The sequence below is a fragment of the Nymphalis io genome, chromosome 12 (genome assembly GCF_905147045.1).
Source record: "Nymphalis io chromosome 12, ilAglIoxx1.1, whole genome shotgun sequence".
Lineage (NCBI taxonomy): Eukaryota > Metazoa > Arthropoda > Insecta > Lepidoptera > Nymphalidae > Nymphalis > Nymphalis io.
In genome coordinates this window covers 12,245,848-12,267,900 of record NC_065899.1, presented here as the reverse complement: position 1 = coordinate 12,267,900, position 22,053 = coordinate 12,245,848, and the positions used below count along the sequence as shown (strand labels likewise).

General features: G+C 38.9%; 1 protein-coding gene across 1 annotated transcript in view; it reads left to right on the top strand.

Moving 5' to 3' along the window:
- Positions 1–19,676: 19,676 nt before the first annotated feature.
- LOC126772488 (alkaline phosphatase-like) overlaps positions 19,677–22,053 on the top strand; it is a 78,696-nt gene continuing 76,319 nt past the window's right edge. The window contains exon 1 of the mRNA XM_050492877.1: positions 19,677–19,968. The gene's annotated coding sequence lies outside the window, so the exon portion shown is untranslated. The remainder of the gene's footprint in view (positions 19,969–22,053) is intronic.

Sequence of the window (22,053 nt, the reverse complement as noted above, 5' to 3'; positions counted from 1 at the left end):
GACAAGCGTAGAGCTATAAATTACTTGATTCAAGCTATCGCTTCGTATATTGGCTGATGTAGATTAATTGCTTGGAATTTTAGTCTCCAGCAGTGGTCGAAATAAGCAAAAAATGCTCAATAATATGGTTGATTACTGGTCACAAAAAGTTTTTTTTTTTAAAACGACAAATGGGCTACATGATTGACATTTGTGATATAAGAAATAGTAAACTGACCCTTACATTGTCAATGCACCAACCTTGGGACCTAAGATGGTATGTTTCTCGTGACTACAGTTACACTGGATCACTCACCCTTCAAACTGGAACACAACAATACTAAGTATCGCTATTTTGCATTAGAATATGTGACAAATGGGTGGTACCTACACAGACGTGTTTGCACACAGTTGGGTAACTGTGCAAGTAAAATGCACTTTTTATTCTTAGAAAATATCATACATAATTATGATATGTAATGCATATATTATGTTCAAATCGAAGTTAATCGAGTTGTACATCCGTCCGTTGCGATGCATATCAAGTAGATATTGGAATGTGTCTTAATAAGATCATCAATACATATACATAGGTCTGTTGCATTAGTGCTGTTTCTCAACTTTTATATATGTATGTCTATGTAATAATATAATAAAAATATTGAAATTATGGTGATGATCAGGTGGCTAAGTGGATAGAAAATTGGTTCTTAGACGAAGATCGAAGAGCAGGAATATCGTAACACGCTCAATTTTTCATGTTTGTGTTGGATTTCAAATACAAATCGGCTTTCTTTGGGGGTAAAGCCGAATTGTACGCAGTGGCGGCAAACGGCATCACGCTCTTTTAAGCCATCTTGTCTCCGCTTCCGACCTCTACTCCATTGTGTGCGTGCCTCGTATACAATATATTTCGTTGCTTTATATTATTATAATAATAAAAAAATATTTTTATTTCTATATTTACTCTATATTTGTTTATTTTGTTTTAATTATAAATTCTTTAAATTATCTTCGTCTCATCACAGCCAAATTTAAAAGCGAAGAAAATTTCATGAGTCACTAACACGTACTTGAGAAGCGTTGTTGAATAAACTCTAGCTTTCGCCGAGAATTCGTACATTATGAGGCTGTGACCCTACCTATTATTTATATAAAATTATTATCAATTACATCACACAATAGTTCTCACACCATGCACTTTAAAACGTAACAAAACAAATTAACATCAACCTTGTGCTTGTTTGGGCGGCCACAAATGCAATTTATGAACGGTACAACGTGCCGCCGGCTGCCTTACAAAACTGGAGCCAAGCGATTTATGAGCGGACAGCCTTAATGTCCCGGGTTTTCCGTAACTATTAAAATCTGGCTTAGCGCATTCACATTCATGTAGTTTTTAATGTTAAAAACTTGCAGCCTTTGTTTTAAGTTCGCTTAGAACATTAACGGCAAGGTATGATTATCTATTCAACAATTTGCTATAAAATCTATTGTATATAATTACACCAAAACATGTGACTGAACCTATAAATCTGACTTTTGCTAAACAACAATAATTTTAAAGTTTATTTAAAAAAGGAACCGATATAATGTAGTGGCTAAGTCGAAAATTATAATTTATTGTTGAGGAAGACATACAGTTATCATACATAAGCCTCCACATATTATTAAAATCACAAAAAAGCAGACGTGGATTAAAATTATAACTAATTAAGCAACAATCTTTAGTTATTATTATAATCTACCAGCAAAATAATGCGTTAAATTGTAAGCAGTATATTGAGGTTTACAATATTTCGACGGTTTACAATATCGCAAGATAGATTTCATCTTACGGTATTTACAATTTTACGGTGACATATATAAATCAAAAATAAAAACACTTACTATGAATTATTAACATAAAAGTATTTTTTATGATTAAGGGCTCTTATAACTTTATAAAATTATAAATGATGGTGTTCGCGGTGAAGGAAAACTCGTGAGGAAACCTGACTATCAGATGAAATTCTGCCACATTTGTAGCCATTCCTGCATTGAAGCGTGGTGGAATAAAATCCAAACCTTCTTCTGAGGAAGGGGAAGATTATATTTCATTTTTCATTTCAAATCAACAATAACAGATTAGGGGAATTATTCTATTCTATATGTGATTTTATCGACAAGCTTAGTTTTTTTTTTTTTTTTTTTTCTTTTTTTTTTTTTTATATGCCCCGCGATGGCAAATGACTCTACTCCACCTGATGGTAAGTGGTAGTAGAGTCCAAACGCGACGACGGCCAGTACAGTCGGGAAGAATGTTCTGTACTAGCCGTCCCCGCTTTGCCGGCCCGCAAGATGCCTCTTCACGCATCGTTTGAAGGAACCCGGGTTGTAAGAGGAGGGGAACACGTGAGCTGGTAAGGAATTCCATTCTTTGGTAGTGCGACAAAGAAAGGAGTTGCCAAATTTCTTTGTGCGCGATGGAATTGATGTCACAGTTAGGCGGTGACATCGAGAACCAGCTCGCGTGGACTTAAGAAGGAAGGGGGAAGCAGGAATTAGAGAGAATAATTCCTCAGAGTACTCGCCGTGATACAGACGATAGAAAGCGCTCAGTGCTGCTATCTCGCGACGCAATTGTAAAGGTTCAAGGGTGTTTGTGACCTTTACGTCGCCAATAATGCGTACTGCACGTCGCTGCAACCGGTCCAAGGCCTCAAGTAGGTACTTAGCGGAGCCATCCCAAAGGTGCGAGTAATATTCAACGCCAGACCGTACCTGTGTTTTGTATAACAGGCACAGTTGTTGTGGCGTGAAAAAACGCCGCACCTTGTTCAGAACTCCGAGTTTTCGTGAAGCTGTTTTTATAATAGCCTCGATGTAATCTCTTGGACTAAGGTCGCAGCGAACGTCTATCCCCAGCATGGCGATTTTGCTTTGTATCATCAGCGGTGTGCCACAGAGGGAGGGATGAGGGTAAAATGGTGACTTTTTCGCTGTGAGAGCGCACACCTGTGTTTTCTTGGCATTAAACTCAACAAGATTATCAGAACCCCATTTGGCGATGAGCTCTAATGTCCTATCGAGTTCAATAACAAGATTCTCCCGCCTCTCCTCAGTTTCCGCCCGCCCAGCCACTGCGCGTCCGTGGTATCCACCATGCACTGTACTATCATCTGCATAGCAATGTATGTTCCCAAGAGAGAGCATATCATTGATATGCAAAAGAAAGAGTGTGGGAGATAGCACAGATCCCTGGGGGACGCCAGCATTCACTACATAGAATTGTGAAGCGCAACCATCTACTAAAACACGAAGGCTACGGTTGTGTAGGAAGCTGGCAATCCAGGTGCATAGCTGAGCAGGCAGACCATATGCCGGTAGCTTGGAGAGAAGACTTCTGTGCCAGACCCTGTCGAAAGCCTTGGAGATATCGAGGCTGACAGCCAACGATTCTCCATGCTTGTCGATAGCTTCACCCCAGAGGTGCGTTACGTACGCTAGAAGATCACCTGTGGACCGTTTTGGTCGAAACCCGTACTGACGATCATTAATTAGACAGTGATCTTCTAGGTAATGGATCAGTTGGTTGTTTAAAATCCGTTCCATCACCTTACAAAGTACTGAGGTGATAGCTATTGGCCGATAATTTGCCGGGTCAGACCGATCCCCTTTTTTGGGAACCGCTTGCACATTAGCTCTTCTCCAAGCCTTCGGCACACATCCCGAAGAGAGAGAAAGTTGGAACAGGCGCGTTAACACAGGAGACAGCTCCGCCGCGCACTTCTTCAGCACAATGGCTGGTATTCCATCGGGACCGCTAGCTTTCCGTATATCGAGTGATTGCAGCTCCGCACGCACATCACGTTGTCTGATTTTGATGTCAGGCATCGTGTGGCCACACGAAGGTATTGTTGGTGGCTGCGCACTACAATCATCGATCACAGAGTTGTCGGCAAAGAGTTTAGCCAGGAGGTCCGCTTTCTCCTGCGGACTGTGAGCTAGCGATCCGTCCGGATTTCTGAGCGGTGGCAGCGAAGGTTGGCAAAAATTGTTTTGCACAGACTTGGTTAGACGCCAGAAGCTACGGGAGCCCCTAGGATGCGAAACAAGGTCATGAACAATCTGTACAATGCGCTGTGCATCCGCTCTCGTGTATGCCTTTCTACAGGACTTGGAATTTTTATTATAGTTTGCTTTCAGTGAGTCAATGTTAGATGCCCCGCTAATGCAGCCGTTGATCCACTTGCGATATGCCGCCTGCTTAGATGATACAGCGTCGGCACATTCACGCGTGAACCAACGGTTACGCGTACCCCTATTGATGAGATCTGAGCTAGGAATGTAGTATTCCATTCCTAACATGATCTCATCAGCAACAGCAGCGGCACTAGCTGTCGGGTCATTCCCACTGAAGCAACGTTCCTTCCAAGGGACTGACGCATAGTAATCGCGCATACCGTCCCAATCTGCCGACTTATAGTGCCAAACGCGACGTTTGCATACCGCTGATGGCGGCAGCTTGGCCTGTGGCACTTTGGTAGATATAAGGCCGTGATCCGAAGAACCAAGTGGAGCTTGAACCACAACCTGATATTTCACCGGGTGAGAAGTCAGCAGAAGATCCAGTAGAGAAGGCGCTTGCCCATCAATGTCTGGGATCCTGGTGGGCTGATCAACCAGTTGGGTCAAGTCGTGTGTGAGAGCAAAAGCATGAGCAGTTCTTCCAGCATGGTCAGTTTTGAGGGATTTCAACCATGATTCATGGTGAGCATTAAAATCCCCCAAAAACACCAATTCCGCGTTAGGAAACTGCTCTTGCGCAGCATCTGCCACCCGACTAAGATGGTCGAATAATCGGCTTGTCTCCAAGTCACCATTGTGGGATCTGTAGAGGCACACGTAGACTCGACTCTGACGAACCAGGTCCACACGTACCACCAACATGGAGAAGGAGGGGTCCTCCAAGCAGCGCAATCGGTGACAACAAACATCCGCCCTGACGAACAAGCATACTCCGGCTTTCGCTTTAAAAGATTCTTCAAGCATGTAGCCGGGATAGTTAAGGTAGCTGGTGTCGGCAGGGCGGAGTATTTGCGTCTCCGTGAGAAACAAGATGGCCCTGTGTTAAGAACGCGTGAATCTTAACCGATGATCGTGGGTTCAAACCCGGGCAAGCACCACTGAATTTTCATGTGCTTAATTTGTGATTATAATTTATCTCGTGCTTTACGGTGAAGGAAAACATCGTGAGGAAACCTGCATGTGTCTAATTTCACTGAAGTTCTGCCACATGTGAATTCTACCAACCCGCATTGGAGCAGCGTGGTGGAATAAGCTCCAAACCTTCTCCTCAAAAAGAGGAGAGGAGGCCTTTAGCCCAGCAGTGGGACATTCACAGGCTGTTACGGAGAAACAACATTGCTGGCCGTGCTGTCTCGAGATGGTGGTGGACAGCGTTGAGGTTAGCGTGGAGTCCTCGGATGTTAGAGAACTCGACCTCAAACAGCGTGGGTATGGTGGGGGTGTGCACCGCTGAACGACCGTTATTTCTTATTTGCGCTACCATTTGGAAATTAGGAAAAGAGACGTGAGGCGAGCGACGTATTGCCACGATAGGGATGGGCAAAGTATGGAGGCGTGTTTTCCCAAATGTTTGCCAAAAAGGAAAATATACTGATCCGCCGGACGGAAGGGCCCCCGAACCCCCCCGGAAGTGGCCGCCGGGACCCCACCTTCCGGTCACCAACCGGCACGATGGTCCACCCCGAGATTATGCGTGGCCTGGTGGGGCAGCCTCGCGAGCTGGTTAGGCACGCTCGGGCCCCTGTACTATGCCACGGGCGGCCAGCGGAACAGCCGTTTCTTCGGGTCTCCCTGTCCGGCAGGTCAATACAGTTTCCCCCGGCATTGGTTCAACAGCCGTCTCCACTGGACCAACACCCATCGCGGCAATACTCGCTCGGGCACTGGCTGTACGCTGGCTGACCTCGAAACGCGGCTGCAAGCCACTTCACGAGTTTTTCACCATGCGTACGGTGGTAACAAGCCAGGCGGATGTTAGCATCCTACCACCAGATGAGCAGATGGTCGCTCAGAAATCCCTTAGTCGCCTCTTACGACACCCATGGGAAAGAGAGGGGAAGTGAAATGTATTCTTTCTCCGTTACTGCACGGATTAAAAGTACTAGCTTACTTGCTACTGTTGAGAGCTAGCTTGATTGTTGACGATAAGGACCATTATTTAACCAGTATTGTGTTGAGCAGTCTACCAAATATCTCTAATTAATTACCATAATTCTGTGAACAGAGGCTTTATCTTAGTTATTTGCGTCTCAGTAAGGTCCAAATTGTAACTCTAATCCGTGTGCATCTGAATGACAGTACAAAATTACAGATCTACCTTTGTTTAAATATTTGTTCCTAAATTATTAACAATTAAAAAAATGGCCGGGTATTCTTGACGTCACGAAAAAACAGCCTGTGAATGTCCCACTGCTGGGCTAAAGGCCTCCTCTCCTCATTTTGAGGAGAAGGTTTGGAGCTTATTCCACCACGCTGCTCCAATGTGGGTTGGTGGAATACACATGTGGCAGAATTTCAGTGACATAAGACACATGCAGGTTTCCTCACGATGTTTTCCTTCACCGTAAAGCACGAGATGAATTATAATCACAAATTAAGCACATGAAAATTCAGTGGTGCTTTTTGACTTGACTTGACGTCTCGATGAGCGCCCATTTATAATTTTCGCACAAAAGCTCCGTATTGTGCAATTGTTTTTACTCAATAATTTAGTACCTATTTGGTAACCAAACACACATTTTTATTAGATCACTAACTCAAAAAAAAAGATTATATTAGCGAAGTCAAAAAAATATAAAAAGAGCGTACTGATGCACGCCTCTACTCCAGCAAGAATTTAGTCATAGTATCGTGGCTTGTACGTTAAATTTCAGCTTAACGTTCTAACTTGTACAAACATAATACCAATGTGTCAACATATGTACGAAGTAACGTCTGTCTATAGCAGGAGGAACAATGGACCGCAATTATTCCGTAGACAATAAAGTTCATTTAATACCGTTACTTATTCGTGTAATGCGAGCAAAACAGATTTAGAAACCTATTAATCCGGAACGGCTGTATTCAACTCTCCCAATATTGATAGCTGAACAAAGGAAATCTAAGCGTTCATTCGAATAGAGGGGGATTTCTATAGAATGGATGAATTCAATAATTTGGGATAGAACTCATTTGTTTTAATCATTTCATTCTTAAAATAAGTTAAAATATCAAAATAATAGTTTCTTCAACAGGTTCTGTCTTAGATAATTTGATTAAATAATAAATATCATGACAACAGCTTACTTTTTATATATTCTAGAATTTTATGCGAAAATATTTTACGAAGTTTGGTCACTATTCTGTGATGTTAAAATTATTCTAATACATTTATTAATAATTTTATTTAAAGTTGCTAATTAAAATCAAAATTACTTATGTAAACTACAGGAGGTTAGGGTAAATAAAAGAACGACAATTCAAATTCAATAAGACTTTTTTTTTTTTTTTATAGAATAGGAAGGCGGACGAGCATATGGGCCACCTGATGGTAAGTGGTCACCAACGCTCTTAGACATTGGCATTGTAAGAAATGTCAACCATCGCTTACATATCCAATGCGCCACCAACCTTGGGAACTAAGATTTTATGTCCCTTGTGCCTGTAATTACACTGGCTCACTCACCCTTCAAACCGGAATACAACAATATCAAGTATTGCTGTTTTGCGGTAGAATATCTGATGAGTGGGTGGTACCTACCCAGACGAGCTCTACCAGTAAAATAGCATAGTAATTACAGACACAAGGGACATGACATCTTAGTTCCCAAGGTTGGTGGCACATTGGTGATGATTAATATTTCTTACAAAGCCAATGTCTATGAGCGTTGGTGACCACTTACCATCAGATGGCCCATATGCTCGGCCGCCTTCCTATTCAATAAAAAAAAAAGATTCTACCGACAAGAATCTGTAAGAAACTCATGTATGATGAAACTTCATTTATATTTTATTTTATTTACAAATTTTAAAATTGTCCAGTGGAGCGTTAACAATTAATTAAAGGATTTATAACGGTCATTAAACATCTGATCGTTGTAACCCTGTTATTATCTCGTTGGTTTTGTTAATTTACAGATGATTTAGAAGTCCGCTAATAATTGGTATAAAAAAATACAAATTTTTATTTTATAGTTTCTTTTTATAATACTCGACCGAATTCTTTATATAACGGTATAGATATCAAAAATAAAGAAAAAAACATTTTAACTTTAAAATTTGATTTATGCCATGATTTTATTGTGTTGGTTAAACGTAAAAAATATCACATTATTAAAATGTTTATGTGATTTGAAATCACTCAACAAGCCACTCAAACCCTTGCAAATACCTACCCTCATAAAAGTAACCCCATTCCACTCATATGACTTGGTATTCACGACTCGCCTGAGTTCACATAATTAGTGTTCTTAAGATAAAGTTTTCTTAACATTATTTCAGTAAAATCTTAATGTTTTATTTAATTACTTCCATTAGTATTCACTTTGAAGAGCAAATATTTGATTAATTTCATTGGAATGAAAATCTAAACCATTTAAAAATAGTATAATATTTTTCTGTGTATGAAAATGAACCAGAAGAAATATTCAAACTTCGTCTATAGTACAGTACAGTACAGTATCAGCCTGTTAATGTCCCACTGCTGGGCTAAGGCCTCCTCTCCCTTTTGAAGTGAAGGTTTAGAGTTTATTCCACCACGCTTCGTAGAATACACTATAATAACTTCATCTTTAAACATATATAATTATTTTGTTGTGTGAACAGTAAAATTTGCTATTTAGATTTGAATATTTTAAATAATGACGTAAATGGAAATTGCTTAAAACGACTTTTATATTAAAACAAATTATATCGTAACAATTATAATTAATAAATATAAATGTGCCAAACTTCTAACTTTATTAATAAAGGAATCAGGTAGCTATTTTTATTTTTTAAAAGTATATCTTGCATGTGATATCTTATTTAAATCTTGCGACGGTTTTAGATACTTAATGTTTTCGAATAACCATAACTTAGGGCTCAAGTTCACCGTTGTGTTTTGGGCATAAATGGACAACCCTCGTGATGGGAATGGGAAGGGACCATTTGTTTGAGCAGTTGCATACTTTTGTCTTGACCTTACATTAGAGCTCTGTAAAAGCGGACAACGAAGGACAATAAAATCTAACACACATATATATGTATATTTATGTCATTTCGATATTTGCGCTTCTGTTGTTTTTAAAGTTCCGCCTTATAGAGTAATATTCAGCTGCCATCTTTTGTATATGAAAAGAAACACCCAGCCCTGAGAAATAACGGCGAAAGAAACTTAGCGGGTTTTTTTAATATATATATATATATATATATATATAAACATATGTATATGTAAAGTTTGTTACTTAGTAGATGTAAATACAAAAGTTAAACATTTAAGTTAAGTCTTTGGTAAATGCCAGTAAAGTTTAAAAAAATATTTAACAACGCTCAAAACTCATGGTTTTACTTATAAATATTGGTTAGACAATAATGTCTCCTTCCTTTGAATGTAAAAAAGAGACAAATCAAAAAAAATTAATAAAACAGTCGCTAAGTAACGTTAACAAGTAAGGCCATTAATAATGTTCTCCACACCGATTTCGGTCACGGCAGCCAATCTCAAGAGAGATTAGCTAACTGAGCAGGACATATTATAGTATATAAGTGTGCGTAAACACTGGTGCACACTTTATTCCCTAACTCTCATAATCCGATAGGACGACAATCCAACATGTCCGGAAAGAGTTCAGGCGCAGGATCAACGTGCTTCAACGTGATCAAAGGCTTTACGTGCTTTCTGACGCACGGGAGTGTTCACACTTCCAACCACCAGACTCCGGGTTGCTACTGATAATTTTATGACAGAAAAACCTAATAACTGTTATTGGCCCGGGAATTGAACCCAGGACCTCCGGGTCTGCGGCTTTACATCAAGCCACTACACCAACGAGGCAGTAAAAGAGCATTATTGTTTAAATGTATGGCGAATATTCAATTATATATAATTTTTATAATATAATTTTTTATGCCTACTAATTACTTGTACGCTGCCATTTTTAATTAAAAAAAATTAAATAAATTAACCTAAAAATGCAGTCTACACCTTTAGCTTTGCAAAAAAAATATGACTTTATATTGTAGTTATTGCTTGTAAAATTTTTATTATATTTCCAATGTGAAATTATATAAATAAATTTTATACTCGACCGCGATGGTTGTATTGAACACAAGTTGCTATTCGAAGAATGGCATTCACGATAACATTTTTCTGTAATGATTTCCGCAGCTCTTAGCCACTCGAAACATGATGAGAGTTCGCGTTATATTGAAGAAAAGGATTTTCAGTATTTTCAAGTTCATTTTTATGGTAATATATTATAATATGACTAATGGATACGTTAATATTCTTTACTTTAAAAACAAGTTTAGTTCTTGTATATTCTAAGTCTAGTTTTATTGAATAGGACGAGGCGGACGAGCATAAATGGGCCACCTGAGGGTAAGTGGTCACCAACGCCCATAGACATTAGCACTGTAAGAAATGTTAACCATCGTTTACATCGCCAATGCGCCACTAACCTTGGGAACGAAGATGTTATGGCCCTTATGCCTGTAATTACACTAGCTCACTCACCGTTCGAACCGGAACACAAAAATCACAAGTACTACTGTTTAGCGGTAGAATATCTGATGAGCGAGTGGTACCTATTCAGACGAGCTTGCACAAAGCCCTACCACCAGTGTTACTTACACTGGTGGTAGGGCTTTTTCTATATAAACTTATTTTACCTAGGTTTAAATAGAGAATTTTAATATACTAATTTTTAATATATGTAAAATAATGGACTAGAATATTTCTTTATTATGATTTGTAAAAGATTTATTGTGTTAGTAATTTGCTTATGCTGTGTTAGTAAAATTTTCAATCCCCTTACAGTACTCGTATATCAATCATTGCCGCTCCCATCTATTGGCAATTGCGCATCAGTGATTCACTGATTCAATGGACAATCAAATCTATTTACGTTCAGAGGTAGGATACTGTTATTACTGTCACTAAACATACAAGTATATTTAGCAAAATTGCTCGCATAAAAGTTTGAAAAAAGTTGCTTTTACAATGATGGAGCAGCGAGCAAACTTGATTCACTTTGAGTGCCAATGTCGTTTTGAAGACATATCATGTTTAAGGTTTCTGAAGTTATGCAGCCTTTGAAATGACATTCTATTGATAGCTATGATAAGTTTTTCATCATGAAATTTGCTTCTCGCCATGAACACACTTCTCATGACGTTACATTATACGTCAGACCGTACCGTTTACATACTTCCTGCTCTTGACTGTATCTAACCAACTACGTAATTTTCTCAATCCGCAAACCGATGCGCATTATATTATCTGTAAAGCATACAGAACAATATCAGTTCATGCAGAGTCCGTCTAAAATATTACGGAGGCCGCTGGGTGAAATGGGAATAAAATTAAAAGAGATGCCGTACCGTGATATAGATCATTTGAATTTCTTGATATTAGCGGGAACGGTATTTATACAATCAATAAATTATAATATAGCCTATTTTTGAATTCAAGAACTCATTAATAAGCTCCTCTAAATACAACTCATATTCGAACAAGGATATGGACAAAGGCAATGATATGACAAAGTTAAAATCGTGGGTTGTTGATCTGATTTCTTTTCCAATATTAAAAATATTGTTTAAGTTAACACGAATTAAAAAAAATCTAGTTTTTTTTTCCATTCATGGTCTTAAAAAACCAGACCATAAAGTTTTGTGCTTATATAAATTAAGGATGAGAAGGATTATTAATAATAATTGCTTAAGACAAGACACCTGCGGTTGACAATTGCTGTCAGAATCCTAATTGGTTGTCATGTGGAATTATAAATACTGTTGTAACATGTGAATTGTTTTGTCTATAGAATATCTTCAATTTGATATTGAGCTTGCTGTCAATAACCTTTTAAAATTACCGTCACTAAACAGTAACGGTACAGTAACAGCCTGTTAATGTCCCACGGCTGGGCTAAAGCCTCCTTTCCCTTTTGAGGAGAAGGTTGGGAGCTTATTCCACCACGCTGCTCCAATGCGGGTTGGTAGAATACACATGTGGCAGAATTTCAATGAAATTAGACACATGCAGGTTTCCATCCATCCATTCCATTCATCGATGTTTTTCTTTACCGTCAAGGGCGAGATGAATTATAAACACAAATTAAGCACATGAAAATTCAGTGATGCTTGCCCGGGTTTGAACCCACGATCATCGGTTAAGATTCACGCATTCTAACCACTAGGCCTTCTCGGTTTTCACTCACTAAAAATAAACTAAGTTATTCCTATCAGCGAGATCTTGATTCTGATTGCATAGATCTATCCGTGCAGTGACGGAGAAAGAATACATTTCACTGCCCCTCTCTTTCCCATGGGTGTCGTAAGAGGCGACTAAGGGATATCTGAGCAACCATCTGCTCATCTGCTGGTAGGATGCTAACATCCGCCTGGCTTGTTACCACCGTACGCATGGTGAAAAACTCGTGAAGTGGCTTGCAGCCGCGTTTCGAGGTCAGCCAGCGTACAGCCAGAGCCCGAGCGAGTATTGCCGCGATGGGTGTTGGTCCGGTTGGAGACGGCTGTTGAACCAATGCCGGGGGAAACTGTATTGACCTGCCGGTCAGGGAGACCCGAAGAAACGGCTGTTCCGCTGGCCGCCCGTGGCATAGTACAGGGGCCCGAGCGTGCCTAACCAGCTCGTGAGGCTGCCCCACCAGGCCACGCATAATCTCGGGGTGGACCGTCGTGCCGGTTGGTGACCGGTAGGTGGGGTCCCGGCGGCCACTTCCGGGGGGGTTCGGGGGCCCTTCCGTCCGGCGGGTCAGTGTATTTTTCCTTTTGGCAACCACTTGGGAAAACACGCCTCCACACTTTGCCCATCCCTATCGTGGCAATACATCGCTCGCTTCACGTCTCTTTTCCATTTAATTTCTCTCAAATGGCGCAACAAAAAAGAAATAACGGTCGTACAGCGGTGCTCACCCCCACCATACCCTCGCTGTTTGAGGTCGAGTTCTCTAACATCCGAGGACTCCACACTAACCTCAACACTGTCCACCACCATCTCGAGACAGCACGGCCAGCAATGTTGTTTCTCACGGAGACACAAATACTCCCTCCTGCCGATACCAGCTACCTTAATTATCCCGGCTACACGCTTGAAGAATCCTTCAAAGCGAAAGCCGGAGTATGCTTGTTCGTCAGGACGGATGTTTGCTGTCACCGACTGCGCTGCTTGGAGGACCCCTCCTTCTCCATGTTGGTGGTACGTGTGGACCTGGTTCGTCAGAGCCGAGTCTACGTGTGCCTCTACAGATCCCACAATGGTGACTTGGAGACAAGCCGATTATTTGACCATCTTAGTCGGGTGGCAGATGCTGCGCAAGAGCAATTTCCTAACGCGGAATTGGTGTTTTTGGGGGACTTTAATGCTCACCACGAATCCTGGTTGAAATCCCTCAAAACTGACCATGCTGGAAGGACTGCTCATGCTTTTGCTCTCACACATGACTTGACCCAACTGGTTGATCAGCCCACCAGGATCCCAGACATTGATGGGCAAGCACCTTCTCTACTGGACCTTCTGCTGACTTCTCACCCGGTGGAATATCAGGTTGTGGTTCAGGCTCCTCTTGGCTCTTCGGATCACAGCCTTATTTCTACCAGAGTGCCACAGGCCAAGCTGCCGCCACTAGCGGTATGCAAACGTCGCGTTTGGCACTATAAGTCGGCGGATTGGGACGGTATGCGCGATTACTATGCGTCGGTCCCTTGGAAGGAACGTTGCTTCAGTGGGAATGACCCGACAGCTAGTGCCGCTGCTGTTGCTGGCGAGATCATGCTGGGAATGGAATACTACATTCCTAGCTCAGATCTCGTCAGTAGGCGTACGCGTAACCGTTGGTTCACTCGTGAATGTGCCGATGCTGTATCAGCTTAGCAGGCGGCATATCGCAAGTGGATCAACGGCTGCATTAGCGGGGCATCTAACATTGACTCACTGAAAGCAAACTATAATAAAAATTCCAAGTCCTGTAGAAAGGCATACACGAGAGCGGATGCACAGCGCATTGTACAGATTGGTCATGACCTTGTTTCGCATCCTAGGGGCTCCCGTAGCTTCTGGCGTCTGACCAAGTCTGTGCAAAACAATTTCTGCCAACCTTCGCTGCCACCGCTCAGAAATCCGGACGGATCGCTAGCTCACAGTCCGCAAGAGCAAGCTGATCTCCTGGCTAAACTTTTTGCCGACAATTCCGTCATCGATGATTGTAGTGCACTGCCACCTACAATACCTGCATGTGGCCATACGATGCCTGACATTAAAATCAGGCAACGTGATGTGCGTGCGGAGCTGCAATCACTTGATGTACGGAAAGCTAGCGGTCCCGATGGAATACCAGTGTAGCGGAGTTGTGGTTGATGTTGTAGATGAGGTTTAATTAAAACAGTTTCTTCCACTAATAATTTATTTCTTGTAGAAATAATAAATAACATAAAGATAGGCACAGCACAGAGTAGAATGATAAGAACGAAGTATGAAGATAAGTTTAGATGCAAGAAGGAAGTATGACTTATCACAAACACTTAAGGTTTAAAATTGTGGGGCAAATTAGAACTTAGAAGCGACGTGCGTTCAGTACGAGATCTAAGATTCGACTGGTTGGCGGAAGGCGGCCGACGACTGAGCCGATGCGCTTACGTTCTTTGTTTAAAGTAACGGTATATAATCAAAGAATAGACATTTCTATTATACGATCGCGCGGCGACTGCCTTCCGACATTACATAAATTATTATATTATTCATATAAGTATATAAAGTATTATAGTATATATAGTATAGTTATATTTACATATGTTATAGTAATATTTGTATTCATGTTACATTTATTATTTTATGTATGAAAAATATATAAGATATTATATGATTATATATATAATGTTTTATTTATATAAATTATATCTGGTAAGTGTCGCGTTCGCCACACCAGCCATAGTGCTGAAGAAGTGCGCAGCGGAGCTGTCTCCTGTGTTAACGCGCCTGTTCCAACTTTCTCTCTCTTCGGGAAGTGTGCCGGAGGCTTGGAGAAGAGCTAATGTGCAAGCGGTTCCCAAAAAAGGGGATCGGTCTGACCCGGCAAATTATCGGCCAATAGCTATCACCTCAGTACTTTGTAAGGTGATGGAACGGATTTTAAACAACCAACTGATCCATTACCTAGAAGATCACTGTCTAATTAATGATCGTCAGTACGGGTTTCGACCAAAACGGTCCACAGGTGATCTTCTAGCGTACGTAACACACCTCTGGGGTGAAGCTATCGACAAGCATGGAGAATCGTTGGCTGTCAGCCTCGATATCTCCAAGGCTTTCGACAGGGTCTGGCACAGAAGTCTTCTCTCCAAGCTACCGGCATATGGTCTGCCTGCTCAGCTATGCACCTGGATTGCCAGCTTCCTACACAAGCGTAGCCTTCGTGTTTTAGTAGATGGTTGCGCTTCACAATTCTATGTAGTGAATGCTGGCGTCCCCCAGGGATCTGTGCTATCTCCCACACTCTTTCTTTTGCATATCAATGATATGCTCTCCCTTGGGAACATACATTGCTATGCAGATGATAGTACAGTGCATGGTGGATACCACGGACGCGCAGTGGCTGGGCGGGCGGAAACTGAGGAGAGGCGGGAGAATCTTGTCATAGAACTCGATAGGACGTTAGATCTCATCGCCAAATGGGGCTCTGATAATCTTGTTGAGTTTAATGCCAAGAAAACACAGGTATGCGCTCTCACGGCGAAAAAGTCAACATTTTCCCCTCTTCCCTCCCTCTGTGGTACTCCGCTGGTGATGCAAAGCAAAATTGCCATGCTGGGGATTGACGTTCGCTGCGACCTTAGTCCAAGGGATTACATCGAGGCTGTTATAAAAACAGCTTCACGGAAACTCGGAGTTCTGAACAAGGTGCGGCGCTTTTTCACGCCACAACAACTGTGCCTGCTGTACAAAACACAGGTACGGTCTTGCGTGGAATATTGCTCGCACCTTTGGGATGGCTCCGCTAAGTACCTAATTGAGGCCTTGGACCGGTTGCAGCGACGTGCCGTACGCATTATTGGCGACGTAAAGGTCACAAACACCCTTGAACCTTTACAATTGCGTCGTGAGATAGCAGCACTGAGCGCTTTCTATCGACTGTATCACGGCGAGTGCTCTGAGGAATTATTCTCTCTAATTCCTGCTTCCCCCTTCCTTCTTAAGTCCACGCGAGCTGGTTCTCGATGTCACCGCCTAACTGTGACATCAATTCCATCGCGAACAAAGAAATTTGGCAACTCCTTTCTTTGTCGCACTTCCAAAAAATGGAATTCCTTACCAGCTCACGTATTCCCCTCCTCTTACAACCCGGGTTCCTTCAAACGAGGCGTGAAGAGGCATCTTGCGGGCCGGCAAGGCGAAGGCGGCTAGTGCAGAACGTTTTTCCCGTCTGTACTGGCCGTCGTCGCGTTTGGACTTTACTACCACTTACCATCAGGTGGAGTAGAGTCATTTGCCCTCCCGGCGATATAAAAAATTGTAAGAGCTGTTCGTATGATAAATAAAAATAAAACCATACTTTTTTTTAATTATTAGTTTTTACTTATTTATATTTCTTTAAACTGTTGAAACGAATATGTTACATGGCAAAGTCGATGTATATTATGAGGAATAAATATAAAAGTGCGTTGGGTGAAATTATAATTAGTAATTGCAGACTGGTTGAGTCATAGATGAAATACAGATTTAACATAGATTTTACGTAGCAACGGTTTTGTTGTTTGTAATTAGTAGCTTTACTTATAAACGTTGCTTAAATGCTTTAGTGTGGTGGTAGAGCTTTGTGCAAGCTCGTCTGGGTCAAAACAGCAGTACTTGGTATTGTTGTGTTCCAGTTTGAAGGGTGAGTGAGCCAGTGTAATTACAGGTACAAGGGACATAACATTTTAGATCCCAAGGTTGGTGGCGCATTGACAATGTAAGCGATGGTTAACATTTCTGACAATGCCAATGTCTATGGGTGTTACCACTTACCATCAGCTGGCCCATATGCTCTTCCGCCAATTTTATAAAAAAAAAATGTTAAATAGTGATTTCTCTTTTTCTGTCATTATGGATGTGACATTTGAATGAAGAAGATCCTATGTCTTATACATTCAAATGTCAAATACGCTAAACAACTTTTATTATACGTTTATTTGATGTTTAAGGACAATGTGAAAAGACGGTTAAAATTTAAAATCGAATATTATAAATGTTGAAGATATTATAAATAGTTTTAAACGTTAAGAAAACGACTGAATTGTGGGACGTGTCTGTTAAGGAAGGCAATTCACTAATTGATATAATTGCATCCTTACATTGTAACTATATTTAATGGGTTAATTACGAATGAATTAAGAAATACGTTTTTTAATTAGACATATTTTATTATGTGATAGAAAATGCGTTATGTGGTTTTTGATTTAGATCTACTTTAATTTTGTTTTTAATAAAAGATTTATGATGTAAAAAAAACGTCATTAGATAAAAAAAAATCTACACGATAAAATCTATCGTTTTATTCCATTTAGTGGAGCGAAATGAAGTCATGTGTTCGATTGGATTCCACTCAACTTTTAGGTCTTCCAGTTTTACTCTTTTCAATTCAACGTCACGTTACTTTATTTTGTTTTGTATAAATATTTAATGAAATGTGAAATTATTTTTCTTAATCGATTTCCTTCAAAAGTAATTTTAATATAATATTTTAACATTTATATCGTAAAGCTATTTTTTATATATAGAAATCGGATATATATGTCATACATATACAATTGTTATTTCAACTGTAAGGACAGTTTTTATGTCAAGTAATCGAAGCTACAATAAAATATATATTATTGGCTGCCTCTTTGGTCTAGCGTCTACATATATACATTTTGAAAAATTCGCAGTAGCAGCCCAGAGTCTGGAAGTTAGAAGTATGTACACGCACATGCTTCGAAAAGGATATAATACCATTGGTCCTGCGCTTTAACTCTCCGCTCATGTCAGATTAGCCACCAATGGCTGAAATTGGTCAGGACGACATCATCTTCAATATTATAAATGCGAAAGTTTTTATGATATTTGTTACGAAATAATCTCGGACACAAACAAACGGACGAAAACATCTTAGTTCCCAAGGTTGGTGGCACATTGGTGATGTAAACGATGGTTAACATTCCTTACAATGCCAATGTCTACGGGCGTAGGTGACCACTTACCATCAGGTGGCCCATATGCTCGTCCGCCTTCCTATTTATAAAATAAAAAAAAAACCTACTTAGTTTTCTAATAATCCAAAGGCTGTCTGGAAGATATAGCTAGAAAGTGAAAAGATCGCCTTGTTTCTTATATTCATAAAACTTTGTTAAATATATTTTTAATACGAGAAAAACAATAAAGAAAATAAAATAAATTTGTCAAAATGATACTTTTTTTATGACAGTTAATTTTATAAATGCATACAAGTCTGATCTCTCATACTCTATTTAAATTACAATCTCACAAACATATGAAATTCAAACTTATCACATCAACAGTGTAAATTCATTGCGAGCGAAACTGCAAAGCAGATTTAGTTTTATAACAATATCATACACTAAAACTATCTCCGAAATGTGCTGCAACGTACGTGGTCACCACTGCCCATAGACATTGGCGCCATGAGAAATATTTACCTTTCCTTATATCACTGATACACCACCATGGGAACTAAGATGTTATATCTGTTGTTACACTGGCTCACTCACAACCGAAACATAATAATACTAAGTGTTGCTGTTTGGCGGTAAATATGTAATGAATGGGTGGTACATTTTACATCCATAGTGCATACGAAAGCGTATAAGGAACTTTTTAAAGTTTTATTTACTTTAAGTAATACCAAAAGAGCCGAGATGGCCGGAAACCGATGATTGCGGGTTCAAGCCCAGGCAAGCACCACTGAATTTTCCTGTGCTTAATTTGTGTTTATCATGCATCATTCATGTTTCCTACATGATGATCCTTCATGTGTCTAATTTCACTGAAATTCTGTCACACGTGTATCCGTCGACTTTCATTGGAGCAGCGTGGCTTAAGAAGCTCCAATCTTCTCCTCAAACGGAGAGTAGCCCTTAGCCCAGCTATGGGACATTAACAGGCTGTTAGTTTACTTACTACCAACAGAGATGCCATAGATTAAATCTCGTTTTCGATCGTTTTATCAGTTTGGGTACTTAAAGTAAGATAAAAATCAATAATGTAAAAATATAAATATAATAATAATTTTTTTTAATGAATTACCTTTTTTTTATTTAGCGGAAAAACTGTTTAGTATTCGTAGTCCTGTAGATAAAACGGCGTATGAAGGACGCATGCGTTGTAAGAACTTTCGTGCTTTTGTACCAGTATATTCTGAGATTCGTCGGGAAACGGTCCTGACGCGCTCTCTAAACCCGGTGCAACGATTTTATCGATACCCGCGTGATTTGAATAGTGTGTTTAATATTCGTTTTATTTTTCAAATTTATCTGTTGCTCGCAATGAAAATAAAACTACCAGTCAAATGAACTTTAAAAGTTAAAGTTTGTACAGTTTAAAAGACCGGTTATAGTGAAAGTGCTACAACTTTATTACAAGTGTTCAATAACAATTTTGTTGTTAAATTTGTTGAACAAAGTGTGAACGGGGTTTAATGTTAAATAAAATGTCTTTGAAAATTTTTTGAATATCATTTCGTGGTGAGTATATTATATATTTTAATTTATTATCCGAGTAAGAAAAGTAGTTTATTATTAGTTATATTTATGCAATAGAAGTATAATTTAATAAAGTGTTTTTTTAAAACGAAACTAATATTTATTCCTTTTGTAAAGAATAAAAAATATTTTAATAATATTAAATATAAGAAGGTAGTATAATATTGAAATATGAAGTTTTAAAACTACTAAATTTGTTCGTCGTATTATAATTACGTGATATAAAGGGTAATTGATATTTTTTAATTTGACAAATATAAGTAATTCTTTATTATATACATACATTTTTTAATTTTATATTACATAATTCTAATGTTTTTTTGAATTTTAACTAATTATGGTTATTGAAGTTAAGTTTTCTTTCGGTAATATTATTTCTCACTTTACTACTAGTGTGACATATAATTCCATTTTTAAAAGTTTACAATTTATTGAGAATAAATAATTATCATCTTGTATAGATAGTACAGTAAATAATAAAATAATAATGACAAGGCTTTTATAAGCTGTTTCACCTGTACGTGTGGGTCAAATCTCGCAGTTGGTTTTTTAAGAATATTAATTCGATGGAGCTATAATTTGCCATACAATTTTGTCTCGATGACAACAGTATTTAGTATTTTACTAAATATTGTATTTATTTTAACATGGCCGCCAATAAAGATTATTTTAATAAAGTTGATTTAAAACTGTAATTTATTTTTAAAATGATGATTGAATGAAATATTAAATAAGATTAAAATACTTAATGCTAGCAGTTAAATACGGAATTTTAATTTCAAGGGCAATTTTCGTGTAATTATTATGTTTCTGATCGGTTTTGACTTAACATGAAAGTATCATTTTAAATCGTAAATTTTATAATACATCGAGATAACAAAAAATGTTTAATCGATTTTAATTAAAAAGGATTATTAAGGTTCTGTTAGTACAGAAGACTTTTTTTACTGGTGGTAGGGCTCTGTGAAAGGTCGTCTGGGTACGACCCACTCATCAGATATTCTACCGTAAAACAGCAGTACTTGGTATTGTTTGGTTCCGGTTTAAAGTTTGAGTGAACCAGTGTAATTACAGGCAACAGGGACATAACACCTTAGTTCCCGAGGTTGGTGGCCCATTGGCAATGTAAGCGATGGTTAACATTTTTACAATGCCAAAGTCTATGGGCATTGGTTACCACTTACCATCAGGTGGCCCAAATGCTCATCCATCTACCTATACCATAAAAAAATACATATAATATTGTGGCCCATATGATCGTCCTATATGATCACCTATAGTATAAAAAAATAACAAAATATTATTTATTTTGTCGGTATATTACATATGTAACCATATTGAATTATAAGCTGATTGGAATCAATGATTCCATAACTTTGGTATCCACTTTTATAATAATGTAAAACGTGACATATTATGAGTTAAGTTAAGTTATAAACATAGTTTTATTTGATAGCGAATAGTAATCAATTTATTACGTCTATAAAACTCAATTTATTTTTATTATTATTTACTCAAAACTTCGATCATTGTTAAACAATGTATGATTATTTTACGTTCACTAAAATTTTTGTTTTGATACTAATTTCAGTCTGTTAATTGTTATTTTATTATTATTTATTTTATCACAGTCGTTGTATCATAATCTTGCTATAATATTATTCTCTTGTAGTTTTGCCTCTTTCTTATTTAAATATAAAGACTGCGGGTAAGTTTACAATCAATATAATATTTATATATGTATCTATCTATGATTTGTCTGTAGCTTATTAGTGATCTTAGTTGTGATAGAGTTGTATAGCGCCACACCCAATCTCGGTGTCATAAGATGATTAAGGTAAATCTTTTATCAAGCTCATCAATATTGTCATCACTTTAAAGACTTTACAAATGTATGGCGATTTTTTTTTAAAGAATAGGAAGGTGGACGAGCATATGGGCCACCTGATGGTAAGTGGTCACCTTAGACATTGGCATTGTAAAAAATGTCGACCATCGTTTAAATAGCCAATGCGCCACCAACCTTGGGAACTAAGATTTTATGTCCCTTGTGCCTGTAATTACACT